Consider the following 18452-nt stretch of genomic DNA (forward strand, 5'->3'; position numbering starts at 1 on the left):
GGTGATCCATCTGCCCCACCCTCCTGAAGTGCTGGGATTATAGGTGTGAGCCACTGCACCCAGCCATCTTTTCTCCTCTTTAATCTATCATCAGTTAATCTGTAAACCCCCAACCACTGGATTCAAGCTGTAAGAAGAAAAATCTTCCTCCCAATAGTCTCCTCCCTGCTGACTGTCAGCAGCACTCACCGTCGTGACTACAAAATTATCTATTCCTGTATGTGTGTGTGCATACACGCATGCCTGGCAGAGACCTGGCAGCCCAGTAGGTCGTGACTGAATGCCTTTAGGAATTTCTTTGGGGAATCAAAGCTTATTAAAGAGGATACACTTCCCAGAAGATCAGAAATCTATCTTCAAACCAAGCTTGTTCCCCCGCTTATTGCATCATCAGACCAGGCAGCTTAAAATAAATAATCTATTCAAAGCGAACCAATTACAAAACTCACCTTTCAACTCTTAGTTTTGGGAAATAGACTGGAAGGACTCCTTCAACAGTAACTTGACCATGCTGTCTCCCTGATGACATTGTCTTGGAATGCTGGTGAACTTCTTTTAGTATACACTTCAGGGAGAAGACAGTTGCCTAAATTAATGACAATCCTTGACAGTTGTGAGTTTTGGTGTCTGGTGGACAGGAATCCTCTCCTAACTCAGTCTCTTTTTAGTTTTGTGATCTTGAGCAATCCTTTAGCCTTTTTGAGGCTGCCTCAGTTTTCTCATTTGTAAGCTGGGAGAAATAACACTTAACTTGAAAGATTTGTGGGGAAGATAAGATGAGATCAATGTATGCACCAGTGCTTTTCTTTCTGACTTCTCTTTAAAGTGCTTTTGAAATTATTTGGGCCACAAAATTATTAATAATACTTTATAGGCAGCAAATGACACAGCTGTTCCACCATTATAATACATACTATCCTCTAGTTAGTTGATATTCTTTTCCTATTTTCCTGCTCCCCTTATTCTGGGAAAAAGATTGTATACACTTTATGTGAACAGCAAACACAGCTTCTCCTATGAAAACCAAATAAAAAGGAAAAGCAGAATATAATGTTTATTTCCAGCCAATTTCTAAATTTTAAAAATCTTCCCTCTTTGATTTCATGGAGGTTTCCTAGCATTTCTTTTAGTTTGTGTCTGATATGGAGTCTGGATCCCTTTCTCTGTCTTTTTCTTGCATGTATACATCTCATGATAGCTGGCTCTACCACCATGACCTGAGCCACCCTGAGTCTGGACTGATTGCATCGGGCAGTAAACGGGCCAAGATCTTTCTGGTCAGAGCTTGGCAGCACGAATCGAGGAAGATGCCAACATTGTTGCCAAATGGATAGCTCATATTTTCCATCTTTGTCTTTGTGGATGCCAGTCATGTGCTCCCTGTGGTGCCCAAATTGTGCAACAGACGCTGGAGGCCATGAGCCAGCACAAGGGCCTAGGATGGGGCTAGGCCTTCCTGATGAGCATAGTCCTGGGTTGGGCCAGTGGATATATGCTCAGCCTGAATAATCAGCTATGGTGGGCTAGACAAAGGCTTGGTTGGGTACATGAAATCAGAAGCATAGTCTGAGAGTGGCCCTATGAAAGGCAAAATGGGATGGGCCAGAGGGGGAACTTGGGCTGGCACTGATTGTTGAGGTGGGTATGGCCATCAGGCTGATGGAGGGTTCCATTTGCTGAAGCACGGCTTAGAGTCTCTCAGCAGCTCCACTTAAGGAAATCAATCTACCCCTTCTCTTAGACCTGGTGTGCGGTGGGCCAGGGCAAGGAAAGAGGGTTACAGGTTCCATTGGAACAAAAGCTGAGTATTCTTTGGATCTGGACCACTGAGTCTGGGTAAGCAGTGCTGTCTCCTGAGCTGAACTCTCAGGAAAATCCAGATTTCTGTTCATTCATAGGGCTTGGAGAGAGGTCTCTACCATGCAATATCTAAGAATGTTGAAATGAGAAAATTCGTGATTTAGGAAAAGTGTTCTTCAATTTATATCTGTATCCATGTGTGAGAGAGATCTCTGGTGAATTTTAGGAAGCATATCACTGAATTGGCACCACTATCTAAGAAATGTATCTACTATACTGAACACTTGCCTGTTTATAAGCACTTGTACCCGCAATGCCCCAAAAGTGATGAAAATATCCATCAATAAGGAGTATTTGCTTCAGAAGCACATATACTAACACTGGAACAATACTGAGAAGATTAGCATGGGCCCTGTGCAGGGATGACATGAAGAAGAATAAAAAGGAGGAGGATAAAGAGGAGGAGGAGAAGGAGATGGAGAAGGGGAAGGAGAAGGAGCAGGAGGAGAAGGAGAAGAGGAGGAGGAGGAAGAAACAGAACTAATAATAGGCATCACTGTCCTTGAGTATATCAACAATTGTAAAAACCCTTTGACATCCCTAAATCAATTTATTAGCCCCAGATCTGGAGCTTCTCTTGACCTGTGGTTGGTCGCTCAACCTGGTTTGTGGCTTACAGAGCCCTAGGGATGGCATATGGGAGGCTAGTGGGAGGAGAGCAGGTGAATGATGGGGAGGCCTACCATGAGATCTTCAGCCCTGTGTTGAAGGGGTACATGTCTCTCAGGAACCTCCACATCTTCCAGAACTCTTTCCAGAACTTATTCTGCAACTCTTCTGAGTCTTCTAAGCATCCCTGGGAAGGACGTTTCTGGTCTAGGTAGCAGGTGAGATCCTTCCTTTGCTGTAGAGATATGCGATCAGGAAGCTTCTGTGACCTCTTTGGTAGTAATGTCCACACAGAGAGTAAAATGAGGATGTTGGATTGCAGGAGTCAGGGCTTGGATGTCCTGGAAGAGTGCTGCATCCTTCCTGAGAGTTGCCTTCTCTTCTGATACTGAGGTGGCCATCACAGGCCCCAGGCTCTGTGGCTCAGCCATGTCCAAACAAAGTGTCATTCTAGAGGGAGGGGCAGTCTTCCTGAATGACTACATTCTAGTTCCTGAAGGCTGCCAGGCCCCCTGGGCTTTCTCTTGCTTAACTTTCCTGAGACTTTAGGACACATATATACTAAATACATAAATTAAAAGTCTGCATGTAACAGTCTCTTAATGGGCAAATAAATCTCAGTCCCAAAATGGAAAAATATTACCCTATAGTACGTCTGAAAAAACACACAAGCAAACCTTAGACTAAAAGAAACACCCTTGGCTTCTTCAAACTTTGTCTATAAACAAGAGACCTTACAATTCTCAGTAGAAGTGTCTTGTGCACATCAAAGCAAGATATAGATGCTTAAAGCTTGTCATAGGTATTGGAATATCTTCTGAATGCGAGGTTATGTGCAATGTAGGGGGAGGGAAAATGTATAATATCTCTGACCCAGGTGAAAATGACCTCATCTATCTGCATCATCTCCAGCCACAAAGTGCTTCTTAGGCTGAATTATCCAGGTGATTGCTTTATCTCTCCACCATGTGTTCCACATATAAAATTATCTTAACTTAAACACCGGGCCGTTCTTAAAAATGGAACCCAAGCTCTTACAGCATCTTACAAATCTGTAGTTTGACATATACTTCCTAGAATTTTTTATTTTTTATAACATCGCTTTTTAAAAAATTCTCAGTGTTGATCTGTGAGGCTGAGCTCCCTGAGGAATAGACTGACCTCCAGCAACTGCTCATTCCACCCCTAGTAGAAGCTTGAATCATGACTGGGTGACCAAGTGTCCCATTCAGTTATTATTCAACTATATTAAATTGCTAAAGTTGGTAATTGGAGCATATCTTATTACAAAGGCAAAAGTTCAACATTTTTCCCCAGGCACAATAGCCTTGTGCATTTGAAAACTTCTGGTCTGGTAAGGAATAAGATGTCAGGGCATGGAGCATGCAACAAATTAAACAGGGGAAAATATATTAACCAAACCCAGGCACAATTACCAAGCATTACTTTGAAGATATTTACCATTCTCAAGCTCTTATAAAAGGGATGGGAGAGATAAAGTAGAAGGGGGTCTTGAAATAAATCAGTATTCCCAAGCTCTAGGAGGCTGACACAATTGAAAACCTGTCATTTAAAGTATACTAGGAGCTGATAATAGAAAGTAAATGCGGGTCATTTACAACATACCGTTTATCCATCTTGGTTGGTGCTCATGCCACATCAATTATTGAATATTTTGAAATCTGATTTTATTAAAACTCATTTAGATCCATAATTATAGGTTATGTATCAAAAGTATCATTTGGGGTCTGACTGAGATGTCCAATTTTCTTTAAAATGGTACTGACAGAAGGAGCAGTTTTACTGAGACAGTAGGAGCTTTGGGTACCCACTCAAATGTGGTCACACCAAGTTACTGCTTTGAAGAACAAAAAGTGAATCTTGTGAGAACTGCAGAGACCACAGCCTATAGTGGTATTCCCCAAATGGGCCTCATCAGAAGACTCATTTAGGGGCAGTTGTTCAATAATTTGGATTCCCGGGTATCTTCTCTAGAGATTATGATTAGTAGGTCTGCCTGGGGTAGGCCTCTGAATCAGTATTTTCGATAGCAGTCCCAGTGATTCTTTTGGTAAGGCAAATTTAGGAAACAACTATTGACATTCAGAATATTATCATCCATTTATTCTTTTAATCATTTCACAATCACTACGGTATTTTTGAAAGTGTGAGCCTGGCTTCCCCACATAAAATCACTGGGGCTGTTTGATGAAAATCCTGGTCTGGAACCCCATCCTAAACCTACCAAATAGATCTCCAGAGATAAGACCCAGAAATCTGCCTTGTAAATGAGCATCCCAAGTGACTCTTAGATAATAAAGTTTGGGAACATTTGCTGTGTGTGTCAAGCACATCATATGTTTCTTTAAGCTGCCCATTCTCATTCAACAGGCAACAAACACTCATTCCTACCTACTAAGGCAGGAATCAGTGAATGACTTGCGTAGAGGTGATGTAAAATGTAAAGGAAAAGTGGCAGCTCTTCCTGCTTTAAACCTGCCATCCTTAGGCTTAAAACAAGAAGGGAGGCTGCCCTGCAGACAGAGTGGACAGGTTTTGTGGGACATGGGAGAGGCTAGTGAGGCCCACACCCTTTGAGCCTCTGGAGTCTGTGGATGTGGCCAACCAACGCCTGGCTGGAAATAGTCATGAAAAAGCCCCAGGACCTCAGGGTCAAGGGCTAGGGCACTGGTGAGAGTTCTCACTCAGAATTTCCTGCTAGAGTGCTAACCCTGCAGCACATAAATATACTTTACTTTTTCTTCTTCCTTCTCCCATTTCCTTAGTTTTGTTTGTGGAACGGTAATGGAGCCTTCCCAGGCATTGTTTTATTCTGACACCATTACAAGGTCTGTTCCCTAGTCACTTTCTTAGTCAGAAGCCTATGGAGCATTCATTGTTCCTGTGGATTTTTACTGATGTACAATTGTGTTTAAAATAACTCGTCCAAAATATGTTTGGAAAATGATAAGTAATTTTATTTTAAGTAAATGTTGGCAGGTGATTTCAATTCTGATTTTCTTTGATTGCTCATGAGAATGATAATTTAGGTGAATGTCCCTCTGGTTTCGAATGGTAAGAGTAACGATAACAGTAATAAATAAGGTACTCAAGAAATTTGAGGGGTTGTAACTCTAGGATAGGATTTTAAGTAAAATATCAGAATGGACCTCATTTTCCTCATCTGTAAAATGGGAATAATAAGACCTGCCCTAGCTACCTTACTGGGTTGCTGAAACTCCAGTAACTCTATAATATTGATGCTTGGTAAACTATACTTTATATAAACTTTTTTTTGGGGGGGGATGGAGTCTCGCTCTCTCACCCAGGCTGGAGTGCAATGGTGTGATTTCAGCTCACCGCAAGCTCCGCCTCCTGGGTTCAAGCAACTCTCCTGCCTCAGCCTCCTGAGTAGCTGGGACTACAGGCACGTGCCACCAGGCCCAGCTAATTTTTGTGTTTTTAATAGAGATGGGGTTTCACCATGGTGGTCAGGCTGTTCTCGAACTCTTGACCTTGTGATCCACCTACCTCGGCCTCCCAAAGTGCTGGGATTACAGGTGTGAGCCACTGCGCTTGGGCTGTATAAAATTTTTACTTCATACAAACATTGGTTGTTGGGTTTAATAATTTTTTTTCTTGATACTTTTTTGCCCTCTAGCTTCAGATGTCATTGAAACATTTTTAGACAGTATAGGTCAACCTAAAATAAAGCAGTGAACACTCACAGGAATTTGGGTACAAGGTGCTTACCATTGCAATTCCCTCTATTACAGAGATAATTGGTTGTACCAAGATATTTTATTTGTTAAGGTCTGAGAAGGCGGAAGTATGATCCAAATAGCAAAGGTCCCAGTGGCAAATGAAAGGCACTTTGAAACTGTGGTGTATTGTTCTGTTCTGGAAGGCAAAACACTGCCAGGACGAGGATGGAGCCATTCCAAGTGGGTGATGAAATTTACTTTATTGACATTATCAATAACAATGTATTTATGGGAAACAAACATGAAGTGTAGCTCATACTTACAGGACTTGGCAAGTAAGCAAAGCAAAGTGGGGTGTCTGATCATGAAGCCCAAACCTTTGAGGCTGCTTGGCATTGTTTTCAGGTCTGGATAGCTGCGTGGGTTTCAGGTCATTATCTTCCTCCATGAAGCCTCAGCTTCCTCTTGCATAAAATGGGCATAAAGCTCTCCAGTACATTGTAAGATCATAGAAGATAATATTTTACATTTGAAGTAAAACATCATACATAGTTTATCCAGTTACTAGGTAATAAATATTGCTTCTTTCATGTGGGTTGAAATCCAGAAAGATATAGAATAGAGTTAGAAAATGCTGAGTGGAACACAGGTGTCTTGAATATTTTGGCTGTATAATACAAATATCTTACTTTTGGTTTTCCTTTTCAAGGATACCCTATTGTAAGATCATCAAAAGGAAAAAAAAAAAAAACCACCCAACACCTCTCTTTGTGTATGTAGATGAAAAAGTTGCTTTATCATTCCAAATCAACCTCTCTTTCTCCTTCTCAGAATCTTAGAACAGTGAAGACTTTGGTACATTAAATGCAAGTTCATAAAATAATTATGGCCATGTCTTAAATTCATGCATGTTATTACAAGTTGATGAATCATTGCTGGTTCCTGCATAATTTTTTTTAACTGGAAAAAAAAATGTTAATATATTGATGGTTAGAGTTGCCAGATTGACAAATCCAGAGAACAAAGAACTTTTCTTTTAGGATTAGGTAGGCGTCATAGCCTGTTTAAAGCTGAAGGAAACTTTAAAACAATCAGTTTATAGATGAGAAAGCTGATGCAAAGATGTAGGTAGTAACAGTAATAATGGTAAACATTTATTGTGTTTTATATACTAGATTTGTACTCAGTGATTTGCATGCATTATTTCATTTAATTCTCAAAACAACCTTGGAAATAGGTGCTATTACTAATGCTGTATTAGACGCAAAAGTTTAGAGAGATTAAGCCACTTGCTCAAGGCTAAACAGCTTGTTGATTTTCCTGAACTGCCTTGATGAGAAGTACCATTCATTCATTCATCCATTCAAATAATTAATTAACATTTATTGAGCACATATTATGTGTCACACATTGTGCTTCACACTGGGAATACAAAGGTAAACCACCAAGATATGATCCCATCTTTGCAGTGTGTCCAGAGCAGTGGAGAGACAGACATATATCAACTGTCATATCAACACATAATTACAAAGTAGAACCAGTAGTTTTCAAGCAAAGTATAGGATCTGTGAGAGCAACGAAGCCTTTTTTGTCCAAGGAGACATGGTGGCTTCTCTGAGGGTGTAACCATCATACTGAAACCTGAAGGATTTGTAGGAGTTAACTAGAGAAGACTGGGGGAACGTAAGAGTGTCTCAAATTGGGTGATTCAAGTACAGAGGCCTTTGGCTGTAGCAAAAAGTGCTGGTGTGGGGATGGGAGGTAGTGGAAGGAGATGACAGGAAGGCAGGGGCTGCTTCTTCCGAACCTTGACATATTTGGTCTCTAACACGAGAACAATAGCTTTTGGAATTATCTTCACAAAAGGTCACCATGTCCTGCTAGTTACCTAATATTATAACCTTTCTCCAGGTTTCTTCCTCCCCGGATGTCTGGAGCACCTGAGAGCAATAGCTTTGGGTCCTATAGTCCTATAGTTCCCAGGTCCTTCATGACCCTCCAAGAACCTTAGATGCTTTCTCTGCCCTATTTCTCTCCTACTGACTTACTGTAAGACTATAGTATACTCTTTTAAAGTGTTTATGTGTGTGTATCTCCTCAGTGTTCATTCTTGCTCATTTTCCCAAATGCCCAAACCTTACATGTCAGACTGACTCCATTTGGTGAAGCCACTGAAATTCCTAGAATATAACATTTAAACAAATATATATATACCTGTCAAACCATGTAGTTTTATCTCATGTTTATTGATATATTTCATTAATAGCTTCAAAACTTCACCTGTCAAACCATGTAGTTTTATCTCATGTTTATTGATACATTTCATTAATAGCTTCAAAACTTCTATTACAATGTCACTTAGGTTTGGAAGACGATGCCCCAGTACCACCATCCTTACTGACAAAAACTAGTCTTTACCCATTTTCTGGCTGCTAAGACATCTGTTAGAGCTTCTATCTTTAGTCAAAAGCATTATCTACTCTGTTAAAATAAATGAATAATCTGAAAACAAGGAACATGTAAGTTATCAATCATTTATGTCATAATGGAAATGAGTTTTGGGATCTTTCCTGTGGGCAAGTTTCAATAGAGAGAAACAGAGGAAAGTATGGAAGGTCACTCACCTCCTGGCTGAAATGGGAAGGAGAGACGAGGAGGATGGAGGAAGAGAGCTGGGAGAAGACATTCACCTCTTTGAAGCTGACAACTTTTAACAAGGTCACTCTTCTTTCTTTCCTGTTTCTAAATATGATTTATTTATTCTTTGGTAATTATCCATTACATTGAGTAAGTTTCTGGTTAATATTTTTACTGTGGTTTCCTTTAGGCTGTAATTATTGGAAAACTTTCAATTAAAAATAGTAACTTGAAATATAAACACTTAACCCTGGCTATATAACCAACCATTCAAATAGACTTACATTTTTTCACATTTCAGTTATTTTCTATTCAAATACAGCACAACATTTTAAAGGAAAAATGTGCCCAAAGGCATCATTTGGCTTAATGGGAGATGCTACTTTGTTTAAAAAAAAAAAAAAAAAAAAAAAAGCTAAATTCAACAGCAGCGTGATTCAAGATGATTGACACTTGAGAGTGGGCATCCAAGTTCCTTTCATGAATAACAGGGGAGTTTGGCTTCAGCTGAACATTTACTTATCAGCGTTTGTGCTACTGGTTTCCAGGCAGTGTATAATTACTGCTTGCTTGCGTGTGGCGCAGAAAATGAAGGCAAATTCTTTCTTTTGGGAGGCAACCAGTCTATACCTGATTTATTAGATATGGTAACACTGGGCTGACTAATGAAAGGGATCAAAATGAGCCATGACAAAATGGCAGTGTGCTAAATCAGGAAGACTCTGGAATTCTACATTGGGGCTTATTGCTTGGCTGGAAGGAAACATGCTGTAGTGGTTAGAGGGAAATGGTCTTTCTGTTCCAAACCTGTAACTCTGGTGACTTTGAAGTGGTTTGTAAAGTTATATTTCAAGCTGTACAGCCTCACACCAGGTGTTAACCCAGGGGTAACTATTTGATAAGTTTCCTTCAAAGGCTGTTCAGGGACTTTGAACAAGTAGAAAGTGTCTGCTGTTTGGGGATTGCCAGCATTATTATGGGTACAAAGTGATTTATCCCCGATGAGGAACAGCCACTTCTGGCCAGAAAGAGGTAAAATGGGTCACTATGTCAAAGATAGCCAAGCAACAGGGAGAAACTCTAGACAGAACTATCCAGATGGGGGGCAGCTGGAACACGATGGTGGTCTGAAAGTGTTGCTTGAGTTCTGTTTAGCAGGTGCATGGGTGCCTGATGGAAAGTGGATAGGAGCCATGGGAACGTGGGACCCCAATTGTTTTTTCTTTCTGTTCCTTAAAGGGAAATGTTAGCTAAAAGGAAAAAATGTCTTGCCTTTATATGGAAAGCTGACCAGTTATCCTGTGTCATGCCAAATGGAGAAACATAACAGCTAGTGTGTATGGTGAGGGAGTGAAGTGGAGGTCAAACAGAAGGGTTTGACCAATTACTCTTAGAAGGGAAGGTTACATGGTGTATTTGATCAAGATTGTAACAATGCCATTGTAAAACATTTTGCTATTTTCCCACATACCAACCTCCTTTTTCTCAATCAAAGCCATATGATTCAACCAGAAATTTTGCTTGACAAGCATCTGAAGAGGCCAGAAGTGAATGGCAAGGGAGTGGTCTGATGGACCCAGCCTCTCCCACTGTTCCATTCCCTTTGCATTTTATAAAGCAGATCATCCCTGGAGGGGAATCAAATTCCTGTGAATTGTCAGTAACTTCCAAATTTGTTAAACATAAAAATGCCCAGGAATGAGCATAGGCTAAGTTAACCATGGGAAGAATTTAGTTTATAAATTAGGTTTGAAGCAAGAATAATAATAGTCCCTCCCTAAAGCTTATCTGCTTATTCATGGGCTGAAACTGCCTTTGTAAGACTAATGAAAGGCCACAAGATTATAATTATGTAAGGGGCCTGAATTCTGCTAAAATGTAGGCATAGCTTCTATAGTCCCTTACTGCTTAGGAGTCATGTGACCAGTGATTTGTGACTTCCCCCATTACTCCTGTAAATAACATCACTATTGTAGAACTTAAGACTGGTGTTTTGAGATGTTTTTCATGCTGACCTTACCTAGAATCATGATTCAGCCCTTAACCAGTCAAATGGCCCCCTACTCAGAAATGGATTTAGCACACAAGGACTGTTTTCTACACCCCGTCATTGTATCCTCAACCAATCAGCAGTACCCATTCCCTAGCCCCTTGATCACCAAACTATCCTTGAAAAACCCTAACCTCTGAGCCTCTGGGGAGACTGATATGAGTGGCAATTCCAGTTCTCCCATGTGACTAGCCTCACATCAATTAAACACTTTTTTTACTGCAATACTGCAGTCTCAGTGAATTGATCTTGCCTATGCAGTGGGCGGGAAGAAATCACTGTGCAATTACATTGGGAGGGTCTTCACGCCCCCACTCTTCACCATGACTCTTAACTGTGCTCCAGGCTCACAAGCTCCATCTTCCTTCCTTGCTAATTTTCCCTGGATAGCTCCCATTGGGTATAGCAAAGGTAGAATTTACCCTGTCTTTATAATTTTAAAAACCTCACATTTCTTCTTAGAATAGGACAATTGAAGTCCAACTTGCCATTCCTACTATTGGGGAATTCAGCCTAGCCAAAAAACAGAGACCTCTCCACATCACTGTGGAAAAAAAAAAAAAACAACACTGATTTATGAATTCACACAACACAGCACACACATATAGTAGCTGGCAAGAGGCTACAAGGTCAGGATGAAATTTTACACAATGTATGCAGCAAAGCAGAAGAAATAACAATAATGCATCTCCCATATTCTCAAAAGACAAACAATTACTCTCAGGTTAGCTCCAGAGGTACATGTTTGCATTTGGGTTATGAGACTGGTGACCTTGAAGACATCTCTGTAAAACTGGAGACTGGGCTTATCTTGTTCCTGGAAAGACCCATTTACATTCTAAAAGGTTAGAACAAGGACTTAAGCCTACTATGTTTTCAAGGAGAGTCTTATTACTACTAATAGTAATAACAGAAATGTTCGTAAGCATAGAATCAACTTCTAATATACACCTCTCCCATAGTTAGAAAACATACCGTCCCTTTTCATACCTCCAACCCAGAGGCTGCATGTGGCCCTCCATGGCTTTCTCCTTCAATGCCACCCATCATCAGAGTACTTCTGTGTAGAAGCGTCTGTGGTTGGGAGTCAGGTCACACAGTGTGGTTTTCCCAAGTGACACCCTCCTTTAGCAGAAACAGCTCCTTTAGAGATCAAGATTCCCATTTCCTGAGGGCCAGGGTCCCAGCAAGGTAGAAAGAGGAAAGCAATCTGATTAAAGGAACCTACATTAAACTCTGCTGATGGCAGCGCCCCAGCCTACCCATTAGAGCTGTTCATGTGAAGAAGCACAGAAAGATTCATTTTAGTTCATTGAATCGCATGTTAAATTAGCTCTGGAAACTTGGAGATTTGAGAGGGAGAAGTATGTAAGATCTTCTTCCTACCATTTGCTTGAATTTAAGCACCTACCCAGTACATCTTAAAATTGAGTTTGACGCTTGTAATGCCTATCTAAAATGCACACTTCCGACCTTCTTGTCTAATTCAGCAGCTTTGAGGTGGAGCCAAAAAAGTCTACATTTTTGTAAAGCTCCCCAGGTGATTGCGATGCTGGAGAAACCCAGCAATACTGACCTTCTTTGTGCAGATACCAAACAACCACACATAAGCCCATCTGGCCTGCCAGGGGTTTCTGGAAGCTAGAGTAACCTGTGCCCACAGTGACCTATGTCACTTGAAAACACTTCCCAAAGTGTATTTTGGACTGTAGGGACCTGACCCTAGGGACCTTAATAAGTGTTAGATGGCTGAGTTAAACAAGTTAATCAAGTATTTTTGCTGTGGGACTTCTCAGACTCTTTAACATGTTAATACATCATGAGTCTCAAGGAAAAGTATATACGTGTAAAATGTTTCAAATTTATATGGTCACAGAATCATCTACTAAATCTGGAGCACAACTTTGGAAAGCGTGGTCTGTAGATCATCAGAGAAGTTTTTTGCTCTGCATAAACGAATACTGAAGTGTTTGATTTTGCTGTATAAAATAACGTTATATATGTAAATGTATGTGGGCTGAATCATGTGTAATAAATGTCACATGCTGAGTGATACACTGTCCCAGGCAATGTAATAAGTGTCACAAACATGATCTCATTTAACCTTCACAATAATTCTGTGAGATGGGCATTAGTCTTCCTATTTGATGATAAACTGGGGTTGGAAGAGCTTAAGTAACTTATCCAAGATCACACAATTAATACAGAACAAAGCCAAGATTCAAATCCAAGACTCAAACCCAGTTCAATCTGTCTTCCAAACCCACATCTTTCTCCTTATACTCCACTGCCTCCTTAGCAACACAGTAATAATTACAGTGGAATCTCTCACTGTCTGTGGGGTTAGGTGCTAAAATTAAGTGCAATCAAAGGTAAATTAGAAAACTCAAAGTCACTGATAAAGTATAGTTATAAAAGGTTTTGGGCATATAACCCTGCCCAGTATTATGTTTGTATAAATATTGTGTATGTGTACATAAAATCTAATTTTACAGCATTTTTATTTTTAAGTATGCAAAAGAGACAGAACTTGCATAGTTGAATTCATGTAAGTTAAACACCTATATAATGTCTCTCTACATATGTATACCTCTAAATGTGTGCCAGGCTAACAGTGGTAACATCTGATAGAATTATACAGCTTTCGAGCCAGAGGGAGCTTCTATGGTCAAGTGATTTGTGTTACGTTTGACAGAATTGAGGCACAAAGAGGCTGTCCATTGCCCAACTTCACTGTTTACCTTCGTTTCCAACAAGCTTTGGGGACCTGCGTGTCTGCTCACAGCTGGGAGGAAAGCAGAGGAAGGCCAGTCCTCCTTGCTTTTTGCCCACTGTGGCCCGGCTAATCCAATAAATGAAACGCATGTTGCTTTGAGATGGTCAAGGTCTGGGCTTTACTTCTTGCAGGGAGTCAGCTCCTTTCTGAGGGTGACTGGCTGCAGCTTCAGCTCTACCTATGAGCTGTCTTCCCGTGGGGAGGACGTTCATAGCCAGCTGTCTCTTCTGTGCAGTTCCTGGGATTGTTCAAACTGATAGAAGCTAGGAGAGCCCAAGGAGCGTACAAAGGGAAGGAAATCTGCAGCTATAGAGCCCCACATGCCTTCTACACGTGTGTGTGTGTGTATGTGCACACACGTGCACACACACAGGCACACACATTTGCCCTCATTCCTTTAAAACAGGAAAAAGCCAGAAAATGTGATTTAGTCAGCTGTTCGGATTCTTAGAGAGTGCTGAGTCTAAGTAATGGGGCAAGTTGGGGGTATAGTGCTCAGGTTTTGGTGGGGAGGGCAGGGACCGTTCCAGCTCTAATCACAAAGATAAAGGAAGAAAGACCAGCAGACCTGGCCTCTGGTCTGTGAAACTGCATCTGCATCCCCCACTCCCCGTGAGATCCTATCAGATCTCATTAACCCTTTCCCATCCCATTGTCCAGGCGCTGCCTCCTTACCTACCTTGATTATCTCAGCTAGCTGCTAGGGTTGATAAGGAATCCCTCCCCAAATGGCGGAGGACTAATAGATTAAGGGCTTCCCTCTCAGGGACTTAGCCTGTCTCAGGTAGGCTGTCTCACAGTTCCCGGTTCTTCTGGAGCCAAAGGAAAGCCACAGAGGCATGAAGTGTCAGGCAGATTAGAGAGACATTTCTGGGCCACATGCCTGTGTGATGCTTTTCAGATCAAAACCCAGGTCATGCCTGCTACGTTTGTAGGAAAGAGGGAGTCTGGGTGGGAAATTAGAGAATGCACCGCACCCTCGGGCCGGAAGAACCTTTCATCCCTGAACTCGGAGGTGTAAGGGGCCCTTCTGAAACACAAATCCTTATCTATTCTCATTTTCTAAATATTTGTGTTTCTACTTGAAAATCTTCAGCTTTGCAGAATCATTGGACCCCAAAAATATGGCCCAGGTCACTCAAACCTATATATTTTCTTCCTGTGATTTTCCTCATGGCAATTCATGTCATCACAGAACCTTTACCCGAGGCTGTTGCAAGCCAACTTTCCAATTCCTTCTTAAAAATAGAATGTTTCTTAAAAGATGTGGTGGTGGGCCAAGATACTAGAGTTGTTAGCTTTTATTGGACAAAAGGACTTTCAGTGTCAGCTCTGCTTATTTCATTTAGTTGGGATGGTGACCTACATCTCATAGCATGAAAGGCCCAAAGCGATGTTTCAGGAGGAATAATCTGAAGAACTGAAGGTATCAAACTCACTTGGGAACTTGTTAGTATGCCAATCCCGGGCTGAGAATATGATTTTAAGGGCACTGATGCTTTAGAATTTCTGGACTAAAGGTTGCTGTTTCTCGTGAAGTGGCAACTCCATTTGAGTGGCAGGTTATCCTGTCTGTCATTACCTGGAGAATTATACACAAATCTCCTGCATGGCAGAAGTCCCCCCACATTCAGGGTGCTGGGGAAATAGGGTGGTGGCAAGCCTATGTTCATGAATGGGGGTCCCTGCCCTGTGCTGCGATGAGGAAGTTCACCACTGTCTTTCTCAGGACCTCAGACCGACATGGAAACGAGACTGCTGACCTTAGAGCCTACGTTTTGCCCTATATTTTGCCCACCTGCAATAAGCACCAGAACTTGATCCTGAGATCCCGAGACCCAGAGATCCTAGCCACCTGAGCATACACCAAGCTCTGGCATAGAAGAGAGTCCAGTTACTCAGCCAGGGCACATGGCCCTGGACAGATGGAGCCAGCCTCTCCAAGAACTTTCCAACACTCCACCATTCGGTTTATCCCAGAGGCACATTAGGCTGACTGAGACATCCCTGAGAACACAGAGCAGCTTCAACTACCTAAGACTTAAATAATCACGATCATCACCATTATCTAGTTCTAAACAAAGTCATCCTAGGAAGAGGCATGCCCTATGTACAAATTTCAAATCTGATATAAATAGCTGTGTGGCGTTAGGCAGATTCCCTCTCTGTGCTTACGGTTCCTCATCTGCAAAACGGGTAATAAAAGAACCCGTCTCTTGGGATCATTGCAAGAATTAAATGAGACAATGTGTACCAGATTCTTAACAGAGTCTGGCATATAATAAGTGCTCCGTGGACAGGGCCACAGCTGGCACGCAGGATGTCTTTGTGGTAATTGGAAAGCCGCGTGCTCATTTGGGTAGACACATTAGAAAAAGATATCCCTTCCTCTGGGCTGGCTTAGGCCGGTGCGTGTGCTCCTGTCTTGGGGAGCAGAGTTATGCCCTCAGCTAGCCATCCTTTGGCTCGTTACAACCCATAAACCTGAAGGTGGAGGCTCTGTCCATACATGTTTGCTATGGTAATTACACGTGAGGGTGGGAGGAGGTTCAGAGCTGCACCTGCCAACCCAGGATTCTTTCCCTCCATCAGTTCTTGCAAACAGACACTGTGTGGGCTCTGTGGGGGCCCTGTTGAAGGAGGTACCTGACTCTCATTTCTCAGAACCACAGTGCTAGGCTCAGCAGACTCTCATCTTGATAAATTTCAGTGCGAACAAAGGCATGGGGACACACTGAATTTTCCTTTTCTAAGCTTGAAACCAGCTAATCATGCTTCCTTTTTCTCCAAGGGCTTCCCTGACATAGGCGACTTGCTTTTTCACATTTGGTCATCGCCCTCTCGCCTTCCTGTGTGAGTCAGCAAGGCTGCCCTGGTGCACGACAGGCTGCTGTCTGCGCTCCGGGGCCTGTTTCCTGGCCTCCCCAGGTAATTCCCCTCGGCCAAGGGTGAGCGTCCCCGCCCACGCCCCCTCTGCCTGGAGATGTGCGTGCGCTGGGGACATGAGTCACAGCAGCCCGCCCGTCCTCGGCAACTGAAACTATTATTGGAATGCCTCTGCGCACAGCACACGCCTGCTTCCCAGATTTCACAGGCCCGTGCTCAGAGATTTGCAAACCACATTCCTTAGCCCGAGATTCCACGCGGGTGATCACGAGGTGGTTTGCTCTAAGCTGGAACTTTTCTAAGAAAGTAGGTTTCTTAGAAATTCTGCATTCTTCAAAAAGCATCAGCCACGTGTCTGCAGCGAGTGCCTAGCAATGTGCCTGCCTTTATGGGTAATGCAAAATAAATCGTTCTGGAGCTCTGGATTATGGTGAGAAGGACCCAGTAAGAGAAAGAGCAAAAATGAGCTCGAATAAGAGATATGGCAGGACAGATTCTTACGGGCTTGGAGAGTTAAACCCACAGAAAGAAAGGGAAGAAAGAGGCGAAGACTGGGAGGAGGACCAGGAGAGAGAACCAGGAGAGGAAAGAAACTTGAACAAAGATGCAGAAGGAGAATGTGTTGGATTTGTTTACAGGAACCTAAATACTGAACCGAATTTGAATTTTGAAGATCCTTCACTTTTTTCATGCCAGGATGATTAGTAGCCTCTATTGCGAGAGAATTTATTGTTGTGAGGTGATGAAACTGCTGTAAGGTGTACAATTCTTGTTTCCCTTTTACAGATGAGGAAACTGAGGAACAAAGAGGTTACAGTCCTGAGCTCACAGTCACGCAGCCAGCAGGTGGTGAAACGCACCCCCAAAGCTGTCTGCCTCTTAAGCATCAAGCTTTGTGGCTTAGGGTGAGAATAGGTTTTTGTTTTTCCGGATGTGTATTTGAAAGGAAGGAGCTAAGGTTAGTTCATTGATCCTTCTTCTCTGAAATCCTGATGCAGCTTTCACTTCTTCCATGCTAGATCTTGGTGTATGCCCAGCTAGCTAGGATCTCAGGATCTCAGGCAAGTTCTGGTGCTTGTTGGAGTTTGGATAATCTTGTGGACAAAACAGGCTCTAAGTTCAGAAGTCTTATTTTCCTGTTGGTCTGAGTTCCTGAGACAGCCAGCCATTAACTTCCTCATTTTCCCTATTTGACATGGGATCAAGAACATGAGAATAACAAGGAAACATCCTTTTGCTAGACCATTTTCAGATACTATGAAAGAAAACCACAAAGGGAAACGTAGCTCCTGGGGCAAAGTGGAAGCAGATCCTCGAAGAAGTTGCAGGTGGGCTTGTATCAGAGGTGCCCTAGCAGTGGGTGTGAGGAAAGAGGGCCAGGGAAAGATGGGAAGTCCCTCCTCAAGCAGCAAATGCATGTAGCATCCCAGCATGGCTGGAAGCCACCTCTATCACTTCCTTCCCCCAATGACAATGAAACGGAAAGGGAGCTTGTGACTCACTTCACCTGGCAAGGTGGTGCTGGAATAGGCTACTTCCATGAACCAAGGCTGATTGATCTTATTCTATTTCTAGACACATATCTTACCCAGAGTTCCTCTCCTTCTGAAAGAGTGGCCACTCCATAAAAGTGAAGAGAGCACTGTTGGTGGGAATGTAAAATGGTTCAGCCCCTGTAGAAAAACTTATGGCATTTCTCAAAAAATTGAAAAAAGAATTACCTTATGACCCAGCATTTTCACTTACAGGTATAAGATATACACAAAGGAGTAGAAGGCAGGGACTCCAACAGATATTTGTACACCATGTTGATAGAGCATTATTCACAGTAGTCAAAAAAATTGAAGCAACCCCAGTATCCATTGATAGATGACTAGATAAACAAAATGTGAAATATACATGATATGGAATATTATCCAGCCTTAAAAAG

At 42.1% G+C, this 18452-nt stretch overlaps 1 non-coding gene across 1 annotated transcript; it reads left to right on the forward strand.

Annotated features, from left to right (window-relative positions):
• Positions 1-2154: 2154 nt before the first annotated feature.
• On the forward strand, positions 2155-2257 carry LOC116554294. Its single transcript, XR_004270157.1, has one exon. It is a non-coding gene; the product is annotated as a U6 spliceosomal RNA (small nuclear RNA).
• Positions 2258-18452: the final 16195 nt, after the last annotated feature.

This window comes from Sapajus apella, unplaced genomic scaffold (assembly GCF_009761245.1).
Source record: "Sapajus apella isolate SASKATOON/1434 unplaced genomic scaffold, GSC_monkey_1.0 scaffold1, whole genome shotgun sequence".
Taxonomy (NCBI): Eukaryota; Metazoa; Chordata; class Mammalia; order Primates; family Cebidae; genus Sapajus; species Sapajus apella.